This window comes from Lepisosteus oculatus, chromosome 14 (genome assembly GCF_040954835.1).
Source record: "Lepisosteus oculatus isolate fLepOcu1 chromosome 14, fLepOcu1.hap2, whole genome shotgun sequence".
Lineage (NCBI taxonomy): Eukaryota > Metazoa > Chordata > Actinopteri > Semionotiformes > Lepisosteidae > Lepisosteus > Lepisosteus oculatus.
This window is the reverse complement of record NC_090709.1, coordinates 32766107-32787839: the sequence shown is the minus strand read 5'-3', so window position 1 is coordinate 32787839 and position 21733 is coordinate 32766107. Positions and strand designations below refer to the sequence as shown.

General features: G+C 46.3%; 1 protein-coding gene and 2 non-coding genes across 3 annotated transcripts in view; 1 reads left to right on the top strand and 2 right to left on the bottom strand.

Moving 5' to 3' along the window:
- Positions 1-21733, bottom strand: part of LOC138242549 (antigen WC1.1-like) — a 621195-nt gene that overhangs the window by 68838 nt on the left and 530624 nt on the right. The window lies entirely within an intron of this gene.
- trnal-aag (transfer RNA leucine (anticodon AAG)) lies at positions 3035-3116 on the top strand. Its single transcript has one exon. It is a non-coding gene; the product is annotated as a tRNA-Leu (tRNA).
- Positions 4129-4202, bottom strand: trnat-agu (transfer RNA threonine (anticodon AGU)). The gene has a single exon. It is a non-coding gene; the product is annotated as a tRNA-Thr (tRNA).

The window sequence follows — 21733 nt, the reverse complement described above, 5'->3', positions numbered from 1 at the left end:
TCACATCTGGAGTAGATAGTATTTAGGTCAAAGCTAATTCAAAGTGCATCTCTGGGTGTGTTTGAATTACCTACGTGTTTGACTGAAGGACAAGCTCACGGTGCCATAAAAATTGACACTCGTCATCTTTTCTTCTACATTCACAGGTTTTACGCTAAAGACAAAAAAAAAATTTTTGTCGTTTTCATGCCAGCTGGCACTAATTATTCTGCACTGACAGGGAAGATTAGTATTTTATCTATCGCAATATGTGTGGAATTTGTTTTTAAAAAAGTTGTTCCAGAAATGAACACTTCCATTAAAGTTAAGGCAGACACCTGTTGCTGTCCACAACGACCAACTCTGCATGGCAAGAGAGGAGAAAAGCACTGTGGTGATTTCAACCCAGAAACTTATTTACTAGACATGCACATTAACCAGCTAAGCCACAGCACCAACAGAGCACTATCCTTTTACAGCCTCTTAGACACACCGCTCTGAGATACCTGCGTTCTGTGTGCGCTGAGCCTGCTCGCTGAGCAAGTGATGAGAAATGGCTTTTATCTGGTAATTTCAAGTCCAAGGAGCTCAATATGCTTTTTATGTTTGACATCTTCAAGGAAAATGGTGAAATCGCAGGTGGAAGAGGAAAATGATCCTTGAGTAGAGGAAAGACGACCATCTTGAGTACTAACTCATGTCAGGAGGCTAACTTCTGGGATGAGGTGGTGGAGTGGTAAGGTGATGGACTACTAATCCATTGTGCTCTGCACATGTGGGTGTGAATCCCATCCTTGTGAAGTTCAGTAGTTGACAAATGTACCTTTTTAAACTGGGTGTGCTTTCGTTTCGTCTTTCGCTCCTGTACTACAGCAGTAATATTTCTAGATGTGCATGAACATGGTATAGTAGGCTGACGGCAGGAACACGGGGTCCACAAGCAGTGACAGTATCAGAGGTGTCTGCGGTGTGTTGGTTTGTGAGCACTAATAAAATAACTTGCCGTGGAAACACGTGTGCCTGCATTAATACAGCTCCATTGAGCAGAAAAAGCAACACAAACACCGACTTGTCAACAGGAAGTTTCCGTAGCTGAAAACACAGCCATTGTGCTCCAGGTGAAGCTTGTGTCGCAGGATGTGGGTCATTGAGGCAGTCACGGGCTGGGATTGATTGGGTTATGTTGATTTGTGTTACAGGGTGTGGGTCATTGAGGCAGTAACAGGCTGTGATTGATTAGGTTATGTTGAATTCCAGGATGGTGTCAATGTTGCCTCTCACTCAAGGGGGTGACTGCAGTTGTCCCAATTAATACAGGAACAGTCAGTAAAAACAGTCAAACCCAAGTCGTTCAGGGAGCAATTAGGTATCGAGACTTGGAGGTGTGAGGAGTCGCTGAGCCAGTTTTAGCCAGACCAAGGGGTGAACTGATAAGGTTCCATGACACCTAGCTCAGCACTCCCACACCCCTCAAACAACACAAGCTTCCTCCTGGAAAAATACTGGGCAGACCTGATTCTGACAGGGACAGTGGAAACCCCCCTGAAAGGGATTGGCTAAGGAGAGGGATAAAAAGACCTGAGACAGAACAGAGGGGGCTCCCGATTCCCACTGGATCCTGGAGACGACACAGGCAGCACAAGGGAAGCTGCAGAGTGCAAGACCCCGGAGGAACTCTGCAGAGACTTCTAATACCTGGAGGCAAGGATCTACTGGTTCAGTAACTGACGACAACGAGAGACATTGGCATTGAAACAGAGGTACTGTACAGACTTTTAACACCTGAAGGTGAGGAACAAGGAAACTGGCACAGCTAGCCGATTCAAACTGAGAGGAATGTAATACAGTCGCAGAGGATTTCTATTGTAACCTGAACAGAGACTGGGAAAATAGGACTGGGTGATACCCCTCTCCTCAAAGTGGGCCATCAGAGACTACAGGTACTAAGTAGAGACGTTCGAGTGACCTCTCTTTAATATTTTACAGGAAAGACTGCTGCCCCTCTGTATTCATTATGACCCTGGGAAGGACCTTTTGCTGCTGTGAATTCTGTTTTCGTTGTGTTTTTGGGTGATAGTGCATGTGAATGTAGTTGGAAAATAAAAAGGGCACTTATACAATACAAATGCTTGTCGCTGGTCTATGTGTGCATTGGTGATTCTAGGAGATAAACAGAACCTGTGGTAATGTAGAGGGGCCCTAGCACCCCGTTTGTATTGCTAGGTGGTATAGTCGTACACGAGGCAGGAACATCCCTCGCCCATAGGGTTCACCTTACTGTGACACCTTCTTCATCTATGTTTTTTGAGTGCACTGCAAATGATCTTAGTATCGAAGTGCCGTCCCACATAACCGATCCGAACAGTCTGCTTTACAGAGGAGCACTGCCGGAGCTTATCGTTGGCAACGATTGCTGGATCCTTTGAATTCGACTGAACTATAGCACAGATCTGCAGTCCACCATTAGAATACTGTGGGTGTGCTGTATAAGCCATACCGCCCAAAATAGTTCTAAAACAGGAGAAGCATCCTCGTTTAGGAATGTGGTATAAAGTGAAATGGTCTGGGAAGAGTCCTACGTTTGAACAGTTCAAAATAGACGTAAAGGGGTATTTACGGACTCTTTCGAAATGTAAGAACAAGCTGTGCGGACCTTATCTTTATTTACCTTGTGTAATCGTTTTTCATAAAGTGTAATTGTATTATAGCATGTGCCCCTGACGATTTTCTTGATATGTTATATGTGCTCTTGTTTGTGTTGTATGTAGTTTTGTTGTTCAAATAAAACGTAAAAGACACAACTTTCTGGATGCGGCTGCTGTAAAAATAAAATGACATCAAGGGTGCTGTACGCAGAGGTCTGAAACCTGCTCCACAGAAGATCTTTATCCAGAGGTGTTAAAGAAGTCGAGATCTCGCCATGAGAGGGGAAGCATCTCAGAAAAAGCAGGTGCAGTCGGTTCCACGGTCATAACGCCACTAAATCGGGCGACAAGAGCAAAACCCACCCGGCTTCCTCTGGGCAAGTAATGAGACAAAGAGACAGCACACAGCGGGTAGCGTGGCCGAGCGGTCTAAGGCGCTGGATTAAGGCTCCAGTCTCTTTGGGGGCGTGGGTTTGAATCCCACCGCTGCCAGGTGCTCCTGTTGAGATGCCCTTTCAGCTGGCTTCAGACAAAAGGGAGGGAACTGCTTTTTGGCAGTCTCTCGAGAAACTAAGCAAAGTGTTTAAAGATACTTTCTCAGCTTGACATCAAGGCACAAAACAAAAACCTTCTTGCGTCCTCTCAACCCAAAAGCGCTTTGCCACTTTTTGCGTTATGGAGGGAACGACGTCTGCCCAGATCACTTTTGTGTCAATGCAAATCGTAGTGTGCCCTCCGTTTTAATGTTGGCTGTGCTGGCGTGCTGCTTCTGTCTGTGAAACTTGAATGTTCTGCTTCTTCACACCAAACCATCGGCGGGGGTTGAGCTTGTTAAATCTTTGCGCATAGCGCTCCTTTGGAAGTACTTTGTCCAAGTTCAAAAGCGATCGTGGGATTTACTTCATGCGTGCAAAAAGCATGCCTCGCACGACAGATCTAAATGGGGAATGGAGCCTGCTTCTTGCTGTTTTTCCTGTGGTTGCAGTTACAAAGTTGATCGTGCTTTCACATTCTGTTAACAGTATTCACTGGCTGAGCTTTATCAGTTGGTTCGTAAAGGAATCTCTGCTTCGGTTCCAGAAAAGTCATCTGTAGTGTGTTTTTTTCCGTGCCCATGGCAGTCTTTTAAAGCTGGTAGTAATGGCGGCGAAGTTAATTTTTTATCCTCTTTAAAAGAATAAGGACGGGCTGGGGCGAGCTCCATTTACCACTCTTTCAGCTAACCGCCGAACTCGCGAACTGATTACACTGCAGAGCCACAGGCGCCTCGCTTTTCTCCATTCTCTGGGTCAGGGTGAAAAAAAAACTTGCTGGTATTAGCTGGCCTGCTGGGAGCACCTCTTCTTCACTGATAAGCAAGATTTGTGTTTCATCTTTCGCAAGCTGTATAGATTTCTTTCAAAACAAGTTGTTCCAGAAAGGAAACGAACACTTGCATTCACCTGAATTAAAAGGCATGGGATTTGCCCATAAGGATAAATTCTGTACAGTAAGACAGGTAGAAAGGCACCGCTGGGAATCGGACCCAGGATCTCCTGTTTACTAGACAGGCGCTTTAGCCAATTAAGCCACGGCGCCAGCAAAGTGCTGTCCTTTGACAGCCACTTGGACACGTCTCAACTGCTCTGAGACATCTGCGTTCGGTGTGCACCGAGCCTGCTCGCCTTGCAAGTTGCCTCATTTACATGCGATAGCTCCACCACTAAGAGAAAGGATGAGAAATGGCTTTTATCTGGCACTTTTCATGTCAGAGGATCTCAATCTGCTTTCCGTGTACAAGAGGATGTCCAACTCATGTAGCTAAAGACGTAGACGACAGTGCTCTACTGAAATCTTGATCTCACAACCCTCGGCATGACTCCGCTGTGTTCTGCTTTAGACAAAGGGGGGAAAAGACTTCTTTCATCACACGTTTTGCACTGTTTACGGTGTTTGCAGTGCTCTTTCTTAAATGAAAACCAGGAATCGGCACCATATGAGGTGAGACTAGATAATATTGGATCAAGTAGCCTCGCCATTCCATGCGTGACGTGAGCAAAGTGTAATTCCTGTCTTTATAGTGTGCTTGTTAGAGACATAGCTGGCACCCAGAGCGCTTTAAATCCGGGAGTCAGCAGCCCAAGACAAGAGAGTTTCCTTCGTCTATGTTTTGTGCGTGAAGGGGGAAACCATGCGTGTGCTGCAAACGATCTTAGTATCGAAGTGCCGTCCCACATAACCGATCCGAACAATCTGCTTTACAGAGGAGCACTGCCGGAGCTTACCGTTGGCAAACTGAAGACCAGGCTGACCTCTTCTGTGACTCTTGAACACTGAGTCTCAAGGTTGTGAATTCAAGCTCCACGCTGGCGGGAAATTCCATAGGTAATGATCACATTTTCTTGCATGCTTCTGTAGGGTTTGGGCATTTACTTGGACAATTATTAATTGTAGCAGTAAATCACAAAATTGATTCTTTTGATGGCTTTACAATCCAACCATGCGATATAACTCAAACAACGCACAAACACAAGTACTAATACACGAGGATACATTTATTAATACATAGAATATGCATATAAACAGATCTTATCGAGAGGGTTATCAGAATACAAAAGGTATATATTCAGTCAGTTACAAAGAGTTACATATATCAAGAGGACATACATTCAGTATATCAATCATTTAGACCGTTTCTTAATTGAACTTGGTTATAACTTCTACATTAGATACTCAAAACAAGTACATAACTCTTAGGAATTAAATTGATATCAACTGGTTGGGATAACAATTGAATTCTCGAGCAGTAATGCAGTGAAGTTGAATACTCATCCAATCTCTGGGGATTCAGATCTCCTGCGGGCACAAAGAAACAGTTTCAGGCTGTTGCTGTCCAATCAGTGCTCTCTGGCTCGGTGCCAGGCTGTGCTGTGCGGCTTGCGACGGTGCGCTGCTGATGCTCACTGACCGGCTAGTTAGTGTTGGCTTTAACTAGCAAAGTTTGCGCACAGGAGAAAAGATGACTGTGGGTCCCAGCAAGTCAGGAAGAGGACCGGTTCGTTCCTGATGAAGAGCTAGTTCTGAATAGTGATTCAGCTCTCCACAGTTCTGACCTGTTCACGAGGCCTGCTGCTGGTGTTAACCTCGGGTGGATCCTCTGGTTACTCTCTGGCAACCTCCGCTCTCGACTCTTAGAACAAAGGAAAGTTCTGGCACTCGAACACACTGGCTGTTCCGTGGTATTCCGGGTTGAGTCTCAGGATGGTCAGGAGGAACGCTGCGAGAATGTCCTGCCCTTGGGAGCCTTCTGCTCCTGGGCCGTCCTGCCCTGGAATTCTCCTTTGAATTCCCTTTAGAAAAGTCCACAGAATTCCACCAGGCCCTCTGTGTTGCCTGTTTTTACCTGGAGGAACTTCAGCTCATTGATTGGCTGAAAGTTCCATGGGCATCAGAGTCCCACGTGGGTTACTCGGCCCTACCAGTCCCTGATTGGTTGATTAAGGTGAGATATGAGTCACTTACTCCTGACACTTAGGAATGCAGTCCAGATGTCCATCTGGCACTCCCTAGACAGATAGGCACCAATGGATGACCATTGATCATGATAGCCAGGCTTAGCTAAGTGCATCCCCCTTTGGGAGCTGTCCCTTATCAAAAGAAAACATCTTTAAATCAGCCTGCATGAAAAGCTTCTCTGTGGTGCACCACAGAGATGAAGAGAGAGATGGGGCCTCATTTGGGAAAGCACAGCAACACTTAATTCTGTCTTATTAACAAGCATTGCCGCTACATATCCCCCCTTTTTGAAGGTCACGAGGTCCTGAGGCGTTGTTGCCTTCAAAACAAAACAGAGTTAAGTGATGTCCCTTGCCATTAGAACATTAACCTTAAATGTCCACATTACTCCTCGAGAATTCATACAGGAACCAGCATTGGGAACAAACAGGATGAATAACATCTGGAGTACGTATAAACAAGGTAGGAGACATCATCTCAGTCTAGGAATTACACATCAGGAAGTTCACTGTCAGTATCTGATACCTCTGTAGTAGATATTTGGGGAGAAGTCACTTCCTTTCTTTTGACATTCTACCTTTGAGTCATTCGTGCTACCCAGAGTATATCTTGATGTAAGAGTACAACAGTCAGAGTACACTGTCAGTCATGATCCAGCTACCCGGCAGTAGTGTTACAATAACACCAGTTCCTGTTCCCAGCCCCCCGATAAACCACAACACCTGTGTTGGGTATCTGCTAGGGTGGTTTGGAGGTTTGTTCCATTAAAGCAACCTCTTCAGGGCTTACTGTTTCTTGGATTTCTATCCAATTCAATAGTGTGGCACCTGAAGGCATCCACGACCTCAAGTTTGGTCTTATATTGTCTGGTTACAGACCGTACAGTGTTAAGTTCAAGCTGTACTATGGCCTCCTCGGGAACTTGCAGGAAAACTGTTTGATTAGGTAGCTGCATTGCAGTAGCTGTATCATGCCTGTCACAAGTCATAGTGTCAGTTAAATGTGGTGTGCTGACCAGCCATTTACTTCCCACCTGCACTTCATGGGGTTCATTAACCTCCCTCTGCTCGTTAGTAGCTTTACACCCTTCATTGGTGAATCGTTTAGACACAGCCAATGGATAGCTTTGGTAGCCATACCCATCTCAAGATTTGGAACCAAATTAAATCTTGGATTGCCTCCTGGGTGAGCTATGAGCGATGGGGTTAATGTCACATACTCCTCTACTGAGAAGAGTAGAATCAAGTGGGTTGGGATTTGTGCCATGGTTAGACTGGCTACAGTGGCACTAAGCCCCCATAACAGGTCTTGTGTCAACATTCTGGCATGTTGCACACAAGCATAAACCCATTGTATAACACTGGCAATCATGTCCACTGGTTGGGGGATAAGGTTTAACCCTGTTGCATAGAAAGTTGCCTGTAGGGTTTTCCCTAAGCTTTCCAGCCTTTGCTGCTGTCGATACAGTCTGTCACTACCCTCTGGCATCTCTGACACCTGCCTTCTTGGGGCAGTCAGGGTGAGAGTGCCAGTAGCACACAAACCTACCAGAAAAAGCAAACGTGCAACAGTGGTGGCAGCAATCAGTCCTCCCAAAAGTCTTTTCAGGTGGCTGATCCCAGTCATCTCCTTCTGAGTGATTGTTGCCTTTCTAAGCTGGCGCAGCATGTACATGGTGTCTTTCTCAGTATGCCATGTGGCATCTTGGGCACCAACATCCTGGAAATCTGGGGAGATCTGACGCAGCTGCTGATGCTGCTCCTCCTTTTCCAGGGCATCTGCTTTTTCAATTTGTTCATGCCTGTGCTCTAGGAACCCTGCAGGGGGTGGTGCAGCGGTGGAGCATGCCTGACCCTTGGCTGAGTGGTCATCTGGAGCACCTGAGTGATCTGGGATTGTTATCCCATACTCACTGTTCAGGTCCACCCTGCACACCTCCTGATTGAGGAATCCCTCTATCGGTATGTTTACAATCGTTCGCTGGGCGTGGGTGTAGGACACCTGCTCGCTCCCCCCTTCCCTCGCTAGGGGTTTAGGGAGCTGCCCCAGCACTGGGATAGCTAGTTCACTGTCTTCGAACTCGCTATCACCCACCAGGCCCATGTCAGTGAGGGCGGGGATTCTGACACCCCTCTTTGCGATGTCCTGCACTGGCAGGCGGGTGGCTTGACCATCCAGCTCCAGTCTGGGTGAACCACTGTTGGTCAGACTCAGACTGACAGACTGGGCTGGTGGCTGTAAGAAAACCAGATCGGCTTTCATTCCCTGTCCCTTCCTGGGGACTGGGTGTGTTGGAAACCCTGCTGTCAAGGCAGGAACAATCAGGTCAGTCTCACTCACTACCTGGTAGTTGTGAGAAATAATGTTACCTGGCTGCAGGTTCCCTGGGTCACAGCAGAGGAAATCGGCATCTGGGATCAGGTGTGTCCACAGCGCAGTAGTCTCAGCGTCCAGCTGGACCTCCTGTCTAACCTGTGAATATTGCACCAGGGGCACCTGGTGGTGGCCCTGTGACAGCTGCTCAAGCAGATCCTCACTGATAGAGGACCTCTCAGGGCTAAAGGCGAGGGCTACATCACCAACCTGCTCTCCTGCCATCAAGATCCCTTCCACCACTGCGAGGTGGTGGTCCTGACCCCTCTTGGGTGCCAGGGTGCAGAGGGAAAGCTCCTTTTCATCGCCAGGTGGGGAGATCTGCTCCTCTTTAGGGATGTAAAAGGGGTGTGCTTTACCTGGTGGATCAGGCGGCTGCTCGGAGCACTGCTCCTGTGGCAGGGAGGCTGTTGTGACCTCAGCCGGGACATGACTTCCCTGTATATCTGGGGAACAAGAAAATATTTGTATTTCTTGTCCAGAGGGAACAGAAGGAATCTCCGCATTGGCTTCTATGTTCGGTGGGCACTGTGTGAGCACAGTCTGCCTCTTGGCCCCCCTTTCCTTCTGTACAGAAGGCTTAGGAGCCTTGACCTATTTCCACACTTTGCCTTTCTGGTGATCCACCAAAGGTTCCTCTCTGAGTCGCATGCCCTTTTCTTTTTCAACCCGTTTGAGCTTGCTGTGTGACATCAAACACCTTTCAACCTCAGTGTCAATCAGTGTCTCACTGTGTAAGACATCTCCCATGGCAGCCTTGAGGTAAAAGCTTCTTGCTTTTCCTCTGTGTTTTACTGCCTGCTCTGTGATTTCAGGGGTGGAGTCAGCACTCGCTGGGGAGTGGCTGACCTCATCCAGGCAGGAACCCTTCCGCTCAATCAGATAGACTGAGGGAGGGAGCTTTATCTAACTCTTTCCCTCCCCCGGTGTTCTCATGACACTTAGAACGCTGGGTGCGGTCCTGTGTGCCTGCTTTGGAATGGGGCTTAGCCAGCTCAGGAGCCTGTGCTCCTTCGAGCAGGAGGGAATTAAACCTGCTGGCTCTGACAGCGAACACAGTTGCTTTAGCAGCTTTTTGCTTAGAGCGACTTTGGACATCATACTCCCAGGCTTTCTGCACGAATCTCTTAATATCAGTCATTTTCATGGTCTGTGCATCTGTATGCATTAAGATCATCTTTCTGATTGATGGGTGGAGATTCGCAATGAATAAACCCTTGAAATGTGTGTTCTCTTCGCAACCCTCATCATTTCGCCCTGCAAAATAAGTTCGTCTATGTCTCTCGTAATATTCGCAAGGGGACTCTGCTCTCTCGTGCTTAATGTTAAGGGCGGTGGCTATCGCAGCAGTTGGGTCAATAAACGCACTGTATTCTTCGATAAGTGCTTGACACAGCTCCTCAAAATCATTACAGACTTCTTTCATCTGCCTAGCCATCCACTCATGTACAGCTCTGCTGGTAGTTTTCCTGACCAGAAACACTTTCTCCTGTTCTGTGGCGTTTGGTAGGTACTGCAGGGTATACCTGAGGTCTTGAATATACCTCTCGATATTATTCTCTGACACTGTGGGGTCAAATCTCTCTATGTCCTTCGCTAGCTCTCTCAGAGAATGGAGGTTTATTCTCCTAGCTTCTCCGCTGACGGAGATATGGCAGAGATCGTGGTCAGACCTGTCGCTGCTAGAGAGAGTGCTTAATAGCGACTCGAATTCAGACCTTTTAGCAACCATCGTTAAACTTAAGAGTATTACTTTTAAGTACGAAATCACAGTTTTACCACAGAAAACCACAAGATCAAGTATGCAATCAACCCGGTAGATCGCAAAAGATCACAAAACAATCAAGCACTGGTTAAAGAACAAGGGGAACTTTTTTCCTTTCGGCTTTCAGCACACTGTATTGTCGTGTATGAAACCCGCGGCGTTTTATGTGAATTATTTCGCTTGGTTGACTCATTTCATTCTTGCCATAGCCCACCCAGGGACGCCAATAAAAATGTAGTGTGCTCTTTGAAGGCACCAGTTCTGTAGGGTTTGGGCATTTACTGGGACAATTATTAATTGTAGCAGTAAATCACAAAATGATTCTTTTGATGGCTTTAGAATCCAACCATGCGATATAACTCAAACAACGCACACACAGGTACTAATACACGAGGATACATTTATTAATACATAGAATATGCATGTAAACCTAACAGTTCTTATTGAGAGGGTTATCAGAATACAAAAGGTATATATTCAGTCAGTTACGAAGAGTTACATATATCAAGAGGACATACGTTCAGTATATCATTATATTCATTATATCAGTATATCATTCATTTAGACCGTTTCATAAATGAACTTGGTTATAACTTCTACATTAGATACTCAAAACAAGTACATAACTCTTAGGAATTAAATTGATATCAACTGGTTGGGATAACAATTGAATTCTCGAGCAGTAATGCAGTGAAGTTGAATACTCATCCAATCTCTGGGGATTCAGATCTCCTGCGGGCACAAAGAAACAGTTGCAGGCTGTTGCTGTCCAATCCGCGCTCTCTGGCTCGTGCCAGGCTGTGCTGTGTGGCTTGCGACGGTGCGCTGCTGATGCTCACTGACCGGCTAGTTAGTGTTGGCTTTAACTAGCAAAGTTTGCGCACAGGAGAAAAGATGACTGTGGGTCCCAGAAAGTCAGGAAGAGGACCGGTTCGTTCCTGATGAAGAGCTAGTTCTGAATAGTGATTCAGCTCTCCACAGTTCTGACCTGTTCACGAGGTCTGCTGCTGGTGCTAACCTCGGGTGGATCCTCTGGTTACTCTCTGGCAACCTCCGCTCTAGACTCTTAGAACAAAGGAAAGTTCTGGCACTCGGACACACTGGCCGTTCCGTGGTGGTCCGGGCTGATTCTCAGGATGGTCAGGAGGCGCGCTGCGAGAATGTCCTGCCCTTGGGAGCCTTCTGCTCCTGGGCTGTCCTGCCCTGGAATTCTCCTTTGAATTCCCTTTAGAATAGTCCACAGAATTCTACTGAATCCCACTGAATCTTACTGAATCTCCCTGAATCTCTGTGTTGCCTGTTTTTACCCAGAGGAACTTCAGCTCATTGATTGGCTGAAAGTTCCATGGGCATCAGAGTCCCACGTGGGTTACTCGGCCCTACCAGTCCCTGATTGGTTGATCAAGGTGAGATATGAGTCACTTACTCCTGACACTTAGGAATGCAGTCCAGATGTCCAACTGGCACTCCCTAGACAGATAGGCGCCAATGGATGACCATTGATCATGATAGCCAGGCTTAGCTAAGTGCATCCCCCTTTGGGAGCTGTCCCTTATCAAAGGAAACCTTAAATCAGCCTGCATGAATAGTTTCTCTGTGGCTGCACCACAGAGATGAACAGAGATGAACTTAATTCTTTCTTATTAATAAGCCTCGCCGCTACACTGACATTTGCTCTGCTTTAAGTAATCAATGAAGAACACAATGTGCTTCACTAGACTCCGGTCCAAACAGGATTAAAAGCCAGCAAGTATACCTTTTCAAATTGACGTCAGCAGGGACTAGATTGGCACTTTAACCAGTGCCTGATTGGCTCAGTCAGTAGAGCATGGAACTCTTTATCTCAGGGTTATGAATTCAATTTTGGGTGATACAGGTGTTCTCATTAATTAAGTTTCCTGTTCATCTTTGACCATGTTACATCTTGATGGTGACTCAAATTAAGAAAAAAAGGACTGATCTAGCTCCTCATCTGAGTAGATAAGTCATAGACTCTGTAGATAACCTATTCATACCAAGCACTTGGATGCAGCTTCACCTATCACAACTAGTATTTAACATTATAATAGCTCCTGTCTATTTACACTGTAGAGAAAACCGGTTCAGGGACGCCAAATATGTAATCATAGTGGCTCTCTGAAGGCACCAGTTCTGTAGGGTTTGGGCATTTACTGAGACAATTATTAATTGTAGCAGTAAATCACAAAGTTGATTCTTTTGGTGGCTTTAGAATCCAACCATGCGATATAACTCAAACAACGCGCACACACAGGTACTAATACACGAGGATACATTTAATAATACATAGAATATGCATATAAACCTAACAGATCTTATCGAGAGGGTTATCAGAATACAAAAGATATATATTCAATCAGTTACAAAGTGTTACACATATCAAGAGGAAATACGTTCAGTATATCATTCATTAAGACCGTTTCGTAAAGTGAACTTGGTTACAACTTCTACATTAGATACTCAAACAAGTACATAACTCTTAGGAATTAAATTGATATCAACTGGTTGGGATAACAATTGAATTCTCGAGCTGTAATGCATTGAAGTTGAATACTCATCCAATTTTTGGGGATTCAGATCTCCTGCGGGCACAAAGGAACAGTTGCAGGCTGTTGCTGTCCAATCCGCGCTCTCTGGCTCGGTGCCAGGCTGTGCTGTGCGGCTTGCGACGGTGTGCTGCTGATACTCACTGTTGGCTTTAACTAGCAAAGTTTGTGCACAGGAGAAAAGATGACTGTGTGTCCCAGCAAGTCAGGAAGAGGACCGGTTCGTTCCTAATGAAGAGCTAGTTCTGAATAGTGATTCAGCTGTCCACAGTTCCGACCTGTTCACGAGGCCTACTGCTGGTTACTCTCTGGCAACCTCCACTCTAGACTCTTAGAACAGAGGAAAGTTCTGGCACTCGGACACACTGGCCGTTCCGTGGTTGTCCGGGCTGAGTCTCAGGATGGTCAGGAGGCGCGCTGCGAGAATGTCCTGCCCTTGGGAGCCTTCTGCTCCTGGGCCGTCCTGCCCTGGAATTCTCCTTTGAATTCCCTTTAGAATCTTGTCTGAATCTTGTTGAATCACTCAGGCTCTCTGTGTTGCCTGTTTTTACCTGGAGGAACTTCAGCTCATTGATTGGCTGAAAGTTCCATGGGCATCAGAGTCCCACGTGGGTTACTCGGCCCTACCAGTCCCTGATTGGTTGATCAAGGTGAGATATGAGTCACTTAGTCCTGACACTTAGGAATGCAATCCAGATGTCCAACTCGCACTCCCTAGACAGATAGGCACCAATGGATGACCATTGATCATGATAGCCAGGCTTAGCTAAATGCATCCCCCTTTGGGAGCTGTCCTTGGACCTTAAATCACCTTGCATGAATGGTTTCTCTGTGGCTGCACCACAGAGATGAACAGAGAAATGAGGCCTAATTTGGGAAAGCTCAGAAACACTTAATTCTGCCTTATTATTAAGCCTCACCGCTACATATCCCCCCTTTTTGAAGGCCACGAGGTCCCGAGGCATTGTTGCCTTCAAAACAAAACAGAGTTAAGTGATGTCCCTTGCCATTAGAACATTAATCTTAAATGTCTACATTACTCCTCGAGAATTCATACCGGAACCAGCATTGGATACAAACAGGATGAATAACATCTGGAGTGTGTATAAACACGGTAGGAGACATTATCTAAGTCTAGGAATTACACATCAGGAAGTTCACTGTCAATATCTGATACCTCTGTGGTAGATATTTGGGGAGAAGTCACTTCCTTTCTTTTGACATGCTACCTTTGACTCATTCATGCTACCCAGAGTACATCTTGATGTGAGAGTACATCATTCAGAGTACACTGTCAGTCATGATCCAGCTACCTGGCAGTAGTGTTACAATAACAACAGTTCCTGTTCCCAGCCCCCGATAAACCACAACACCTGTGTTGGGTATCTGCTAGGGTGGTTTGGAGGTTTGTTCCATTAAAGCAAACTAACTACCTGTACCTCTTCAGGGCTTACTGTTTCTTGGATTTCTATCCGATTGAATAGTGTGGCACCTGAAGGCATCTTAGACCTCAAGTTTGGTCTTATATTGTCTGGTTCCAGACCGTACAGTGTTAAGTTACCATGCTGTACTATGGCCTCCTCGGGAACTTACAGGAAAACTATTGGTTAGGTAGCTGCATTGTGGTAGCTATATCATGCCCGTCACAAGTCATAGTGTCAGTTAAATGTGGTGTGCTTACCAGCCATTTACTTCCCACCTGCTCTTCATGGGGTTCATTAACCTCCCCCTGCTCATTAGTAGCTTTACACCCTTCATTGGTGAATCGTTTAGACACAGCCAATGGATAGCTTTGGTAGCCATACCCATCTCAAGATTTGGAACCGAATTCAATCTTGGATTGCCTTCTGGGTGAGCTATGAGCGATGGGGTTAATGTCACATGCTCCTCTACTGAGAAGAGTGGAATCAAGTGGGTTGGGATTTGTGCCGTGGTTAGACTGGCTACAGTGGCACTAAACTCCCTTAACAGGTCTTGTGTCAACATTCTGGCCTGTTGCACACAAGCATAAACCCACTGTATAACACCAACAATCATGTCCACTGGTTGGGGAATAAGGTTTAACCCTGTTGCATAGGAAGTTGCCTGTAGGGTATTCCCTAAGCTTTCCAACTTTTGCTGCTGTTGATACAGTCTGTCACTACCCTCTGGCATCTCTGACCCCTGCCTTCTTGGGGCAGTCAGGGTGAGAGTGCCAGTAGCACACAAACCTACCAGAAATAGCAAATGCACAACAGTGGTGGCAGCAATCAGTCCTCCCAAAAGTCTTTTCGGGTGGTTGATCCCAGTCATCTCCTTCTGAGTGACTGTTGCCTTTCTAAGCTGGCGCAGCATGTACATGGTGTCTTTCTCAGTATGCCATGTGGCATCTTGGGCACCAACCTCCTGGAAATCTGGGGAGATCTGACGCAGCGGCTGATGCTGCTCCTCCTTTTCCAGGGCATCTGCTTTTTCGATTTGTTCATGCCTGTGCTCTAGGAACCCTGCAGGGGGCGGTGCAGCGGTGGAGCATGCCTGACCCTCGGCTGAGTGGTCATCTGGAGCACCTGAGTGATCTGGGATTGTTACCCCATTCTCACTGTTCAGGTCCACCCTGCACACTTCCTGATTGAGGAATCCCTCTATTGGCATGTTTACAATCGTTCGCTGGGCGTGGGTGTAGGACACCTGCTCGCTCCCCCCTTCCCTCGCTAGGGGTTCAGGGAGCTGCCCCAGCACTGGGATAGCTAGTTCACTGTCTTTGAACTCACTATCACTCACCAGGCCCATGTCAGTGCAGGCGGGGATTCTGACACCTCTCTTTGCGATGTCCTGCACTGGCAGGTGGGTGACTTTACCATCCAGCTCCAGTCTGGCTGAACCACTGTTGGTCAGACTCAGACTGACAAACTGAGCTGGTGGCTGTAAGAAAACCGGCTCGGCTTTCATTCCCTGTCCCTTCCTGGGGACTGGGTGTGTTGGCAACCCTGCCGTTGAGGCAGGAACAATCAGGTCAGTCTCACTCACTACCTGGTAGTTGTGAGAAATAATATTACCTGACTGCAGGTTCCCTGGGTCACAGCAGAGGGAATCGGCATCTGGGATCAGGTGTGTCCACAGCGCAGTAGTCTCAGCGTCCAGCTGGACCTCCTGTCTAACCTGTGAATGTTGCACTAGGGGCACCTGGCGGTGGCCCTGCGACAGCTGCTCAAGCAGATCCTCACTAATAGAGGACCTCTCAGGGCCAAGGGTGAGGGCTACATCACCAACCTGGTCTCCTGCCATCTGGATCCCTTCCACCACTGCGGGGTGGTGTTCCTGAACCCTCTTGGGTGCCAGGGTGCACAGGGAAAGCTCCTTCTCATCGCCATGTGGGGAGATCTGCTCCTCTTTAGGGATGTAGAAGGGGTGTGCTTTACCTGGTGGATCAGGCGGCTGCTTGGAGCAGCGCTCCTGTGGCAGGGAGGCTGTTGGGACCTCAGCCGGGACAGGACTTCCCTGTATATCTGGGGAACAAGGAAATATTTTTATTTCTTGTCCAGAGGGAACAGAAGGAATCTCCGCATGGGCTTCTGTGTTCGGTGGGCTCTGTGTGAGCACAGTCTGCCTCTTGGCCCCCCTTTCCTTCTGTACAGAAGACTTAGGAGCCTTGACCTGTTTCCACACTTTGCCTTTCTGGTGATCCACCAAAGGTTCCTCTCTGAGTCGCATGCCCTTTTCTTTTTCTACCCGTTTGAGCTTGCCGTGTGACATCAAACACCTTTCAACCTCAGTGTCAATCAGTGTCTCACTGGGTAAGACATCTCCCATGGCAGCCTTGAGGTAAAAGCTTCTTGCTTTTCCTCTGCGTTTTACTGCCTGCTCTGTGACTTCAGGGGTGGAGTCAGCACTCACTTGGGAGTGGCTGACCTTATCCAGGCAGGAACCATTCCGCTCAATCAGATAGACTGAGGGAGGGAGAGGGGGCGGGTCTCCGCCTCCTCCAGTGGAGAGTATCAGCTCATTCACGCTTCCGGCAGCCTTGGGGAACGGTTGTCCCTGTCCTAATAAAGCTTGTTCAAGCCTGGCCAGGCGGGCGGCTACTGAATCCTTTTGTTCAGTTTTTTCTAGCCCTTTCCCTCCCCTGGTGTTCTCATGGCACTTAGGACGCTGGGTGCGGTCCAGTGTGAGTGCTTTGGAACGGGGCTTAGCCAGCTCAGGAGCCTGTGCTCCTTCGAGCAGGGGGGAATTAACCCTGCTGGCTCTGACGGCGAACACAGTCGCTTTAACAGCTTTTTGCTCAGAGCGACTTTGGACATCATACTCCCAGGCTTTCTGCACGAATCTCTTAATATCAGTCATTTTCATGGTCTGTGCATCTATATGCATTAAGATCATCTTTCTGACTGATGGGTGGAGATTCGCAATGAATAAACCCTTGAAATGTATGTTCTCTTCGCAACCCTCATCATTTCGCCCTGCAAAATAAGTTCGTCTAAGTCTCTCGTAATATTCGCGAGGGGACTCTGCTCTCTCGTGCTTAATGTTAAGAGCGGCGGCTATCGCAGCAGTCGGGTCAATAAACGCACTGTATTCTTCGATAAGTGCTTGACAAAGCTGCTCAAAGTCATTACAGACTTTCTTCATCTGCCTAGCCATCCACTCATGTACAGCTCTGCTGGTAGTTTTCCTGACAAGAAACACTTTCTCCTGTTCTGTGGCGTTTGGCAGGTACTGCAGGTTATACCTGAGGTCCTGAATATAACTCTCGATATTATTCTCTGACACTGCGGGGTCAAATCTCTCTATGTCCTTCGCTAGCTCTCTCAGAGAATGGAGATCTATTCTCCTAGCTTCTCCGCTGACGGAGATGTGGAAGAGATCGTGGTCAGACCTGTCGCTGCTAGAGAGAGTGCTTAATAGCGACTCGAATTCAGACCTTTTACCAACCATCGTTAAACTTAAAGAGTATTACTTTTAAGTACGAAATCACAGTTTTACCACAGAAAACCACAAGATCAAGTATGCAATCAACCCGGTAGATCGCAAAAGATCACAAAACAATCAAGCACTGCTTAAAGAGCAAGGGGAACTTTTTTTCTTTCGGCTTTCAGCACACTGTATTGTCGTGTATGAAACCCGCGGCGTTTTATATTGAATTATTCCGCTTGGTTGACTCATTTCAGTCTTGCCACGCCCGTGCCAGGGACGCCAAATAAATGTAGAGAAAACCGGTTCAGGGACGCCAAATATGTAATCATAGTGGCTCTCTGAAGGCACCAGTTCTGTAGGGTTTGGGCATTTACTGAGACAATTATTAATTGTAGCAGTAAATCACAAAGTTGATTCTTTTGGTGGCTTTAGAATCCAACCATGCGATATAACTCAAACAACGCGCACACACAGGTACTAATACACGAGGATACATTTAATAATACATAGAATATGCATATAAACCTAACAGATCTTATCGAGAGGGTTATCAGAATACAAAAGATATATATTCAATCAGTTACAAAGTGTTACACATATCAAGAGGAAATACGTTCAGTATATCATTCATTAAGACCGTTTCGTAAAGTGAACTTGGTTACAACTTCTACATTAGATACTCAAACAAGTACATAACTCTTAGGAATTAAATTGATATCAACTGGTTGGGATAACAATTGAATTCTCGAGCTGTAATGCATTGAAGTTGAATACTCATCCAATTTTTGGGGATTCAGATCTCCTGCGGGCACAAAGGAACAGTTGCAGGCTGTTGCTGTCCAATCCGCGCTCTCTGGCTCGGTGCCAGGCTGTGCTGTGCGGCTTGCGACGGTGTGCTGCTGATACTCACTGTTGGCTTTAACTAGCAAAGTTTGTGCACAGGAGAAAAGATGACTGTGTGTCCCAGCAAGTCAGGAAGAGGACCGGTTCGTTCCTAATGAAGAGCTAGTTCTGAATAGTGATTCAGCTGTCCACAGTTCCGACCTGTTCACGAGGCCTACTGCTGGTTACTCTCTGGCAACCTCCACTCTAGACTCTTAGAACAGAGGAAAGTTCTGGCACTCGGACACACTGGCCGTTCCGTGGTTGTCCGGGCTGAGTCTCAGGATGGTCAGGAGGCGCGCTGCGAGAATGTCCTGCCCTTGGGAGCCTTCTGCTCCTGGGCCGTCCTGCCCTGGAATTCTCCTTTGAATTCCCTTTAGAATCTTGTCTGAATCTTGTTGAATCACTCAGGCTCTCTGTGTTGCCTGTTTTTACCTGGAGGAACTTCAGCTCATTGATTGGCTGAAAGTTCCATGGGCATCAGAGTCCCACGTGGGTTACTCGGCCCTACCAGTCCCTGATTGGTTGATCAAGGTGAGATATGAGTCACTTAGTCCTGACACTTAGGAATGCAATCCAGATGTCCAACTCGCACTCCCTAGACAGATAGGCACCAATGGATGACCATTGATCATGATAGCCAGGCTTAGCTAAATGCATCCCCCTTTGGGAGCTGTCCTTGGACCTTAAATCACCTTGCATGAATGGTTTCTCTGTGGCTGCACCACAGAGATGAACAGAGAAATGAGGCCTAATTTGGGAAAGCTCAGAAACACTTAATTCTGCCTTATTATTAAGCCTCACCGCTACAACACTATAATTTACACTAGTGTTTCCTTAAAAATTGCTTGTAAGAATGAGACATTACACATGTATTCCAATAAAATAAATAGTATTAATCTTTTCACTGTAACAGTTTCACTGTGACTTGGCAGATAACTGGCAGTGATCAATAACCACACCAAAAAATATGGGAAAGCAATGGGGAAAATCGACTCTTCAACATGTGGAAATGTATTACTGAGAGGAGGAGTCCTTTTCTCTTAGGTCAACACTCTTTGTAAGAGTCAATTCTCCCAGCTCACATCCCTGGGTTTCCGTAGTGTGCCTGCAAAGAGTGATCAATTTGAGACAGGTAAACGTCCTGATTTTATTTAACAAAGCTAGATGCACATTTGCTAATGCTGCCTTCATTGTAATAGGCGGTTTATTTCTCGAAAGCATGTTATGTAAAAAAAGAAAAAATGAAAACATGGATAACAATCTTTCAAAGCTAAAGATTTTACTTTTGAGAACTGGACATTTTATGTTTCTGGGTGCTTTTCAAATGCTGGTTTTAGAACTTTGCTGTGCTTCAAGCATAATTTTTCACCTTATAAACTGGGTATTGAGTGTTAGGGTTAGTGTTTTTTATTTTGATGACTTAGTAAAATGTCTGGAATTTTTTCACTTTGATATTATAGAGCACTTTGTGTTGATGAGTGCAACAATTCTCAGTTAAATACATCATGGTTCCATACTGTAACACAATAAAATGTGAAAAGGCCAAGGGGGGTGAATAGTTTTTATAGGCACTAAACGTATTACAAAAATATAATGCTTCATTTTATGGAAACTTCTTACTATAACCACCAACACACTCGCTGTTTAAGCAATGGGGGTTTCACAATCCTCTTTCTCACTGGTAATGTTATGAGCAGGAAAAGCACCATTGAAAATGGATTTCAATCACTCAAAACTAATAGTTGTCACACCCTCTACAGCTAGAGGGCGCTCCCACTCTGTCCTGTCCTAGTTTCCCTGTGCTTTGCTTGTCCTTCTGGTTTGTCTTTGTCTGGGGCTATATATTTCCGGGTCACCCTTTCCTCCTCATTCAGTATTGAGGGTTCATATGTCTTCAGACCTGCCTAGCACCAGGCCATCTCCTCCGCGACCTGAGGACTTAAGTTTCTACCCGACATCATCTGACCTCCTAAACGGGCTAACACCCGTTTTGCCACTACACATAGGGCCTATTTTGCTCTCCTGGCCATTCCACGGTATGCCCTTATAACATCCGTGACAGTAGTTCCAACGCTGTGCTGCCCTTTTAATTAACATTGGCTGTAACAATGTGTTGTTTTTGTCTCTTAAAGGGTCTGCTCCTTTACTCCGTCTTGCCAGTGTCGTATAGAATTGAGTACCCATAAAATCTGAGACCCCTTTCAAAGTCTGCATGTGCAGTGGACATAAGAGGCTTGGCGCGTGTCGCAATTGTTGCCCTATCTACTAAGCCCATCCTCCAAGTTTGCACTTCTGTGATGTAGTCTCACAGGCCTGAGAGACATAGATTTCACACATGTAATTACTTATAAAAGCCAACAAACCTTTTCTGAGTGGTCTAAGGCTCTGTGTTAAGGTTGCAGTCCCCCTGAAAGCTGGGGTTATAGTCCTGACGTTATACTTCAACTAATTCTCAGTAAATAGATCTTGCAGTACTCTGAGTGCCAGCTAGCTATGGAACAAGTGCGCTATAAAGACAGAAATTACACATTGTTTGTGAGGCTGTGTGCTCCTGTATGGTCTAGTGGTTAGGATTCTGGATTTTCACCCAGGTGGCCTGGGTTAAACTCCCAATAAGGGAAACTTTTCTCTTCCCTTATGTTTTCCAAATAAGCAGCTCAGTGTAGAAAAGAGCCCCGTTAAGCACTGTCAGGAGAGCTAAACTTTTGATAAAAGAGATCGCTTGTTTCCTCCTGCTTTCGAACTGAAACCCTTCAGTGTGTTAAGAGAACGTGAAAATCACTACACTGCACAAGGTGGGGAGGAGTGACTTGCAGAGAAAAGGACTCAATCCAGGAAAATATTTCCACATTCTGGAGAGGAGATTTTTTCCATTCCCCCACTTTTGCAGCCTGACCTCCTCTATTTCTAGAGATCTGTAGAATGTGGAGAAAACGTTTGAAGTTGTTACTGCTACCTCCCTTCGCTTTGAACAATGTGTGGAGTTGTTTGAGTCAAAAAGAATGATAGTTCAGGCCTATGGGAAGATCCATATTCAACTGTGCATGTTGTTTTGTTCTCAGAGTTTGCAAAGATGGAGGACATTCGCACCTGGCTAAGCCAGTATTCTATAGTCCTTCATGGAACTGAGTTCAGAG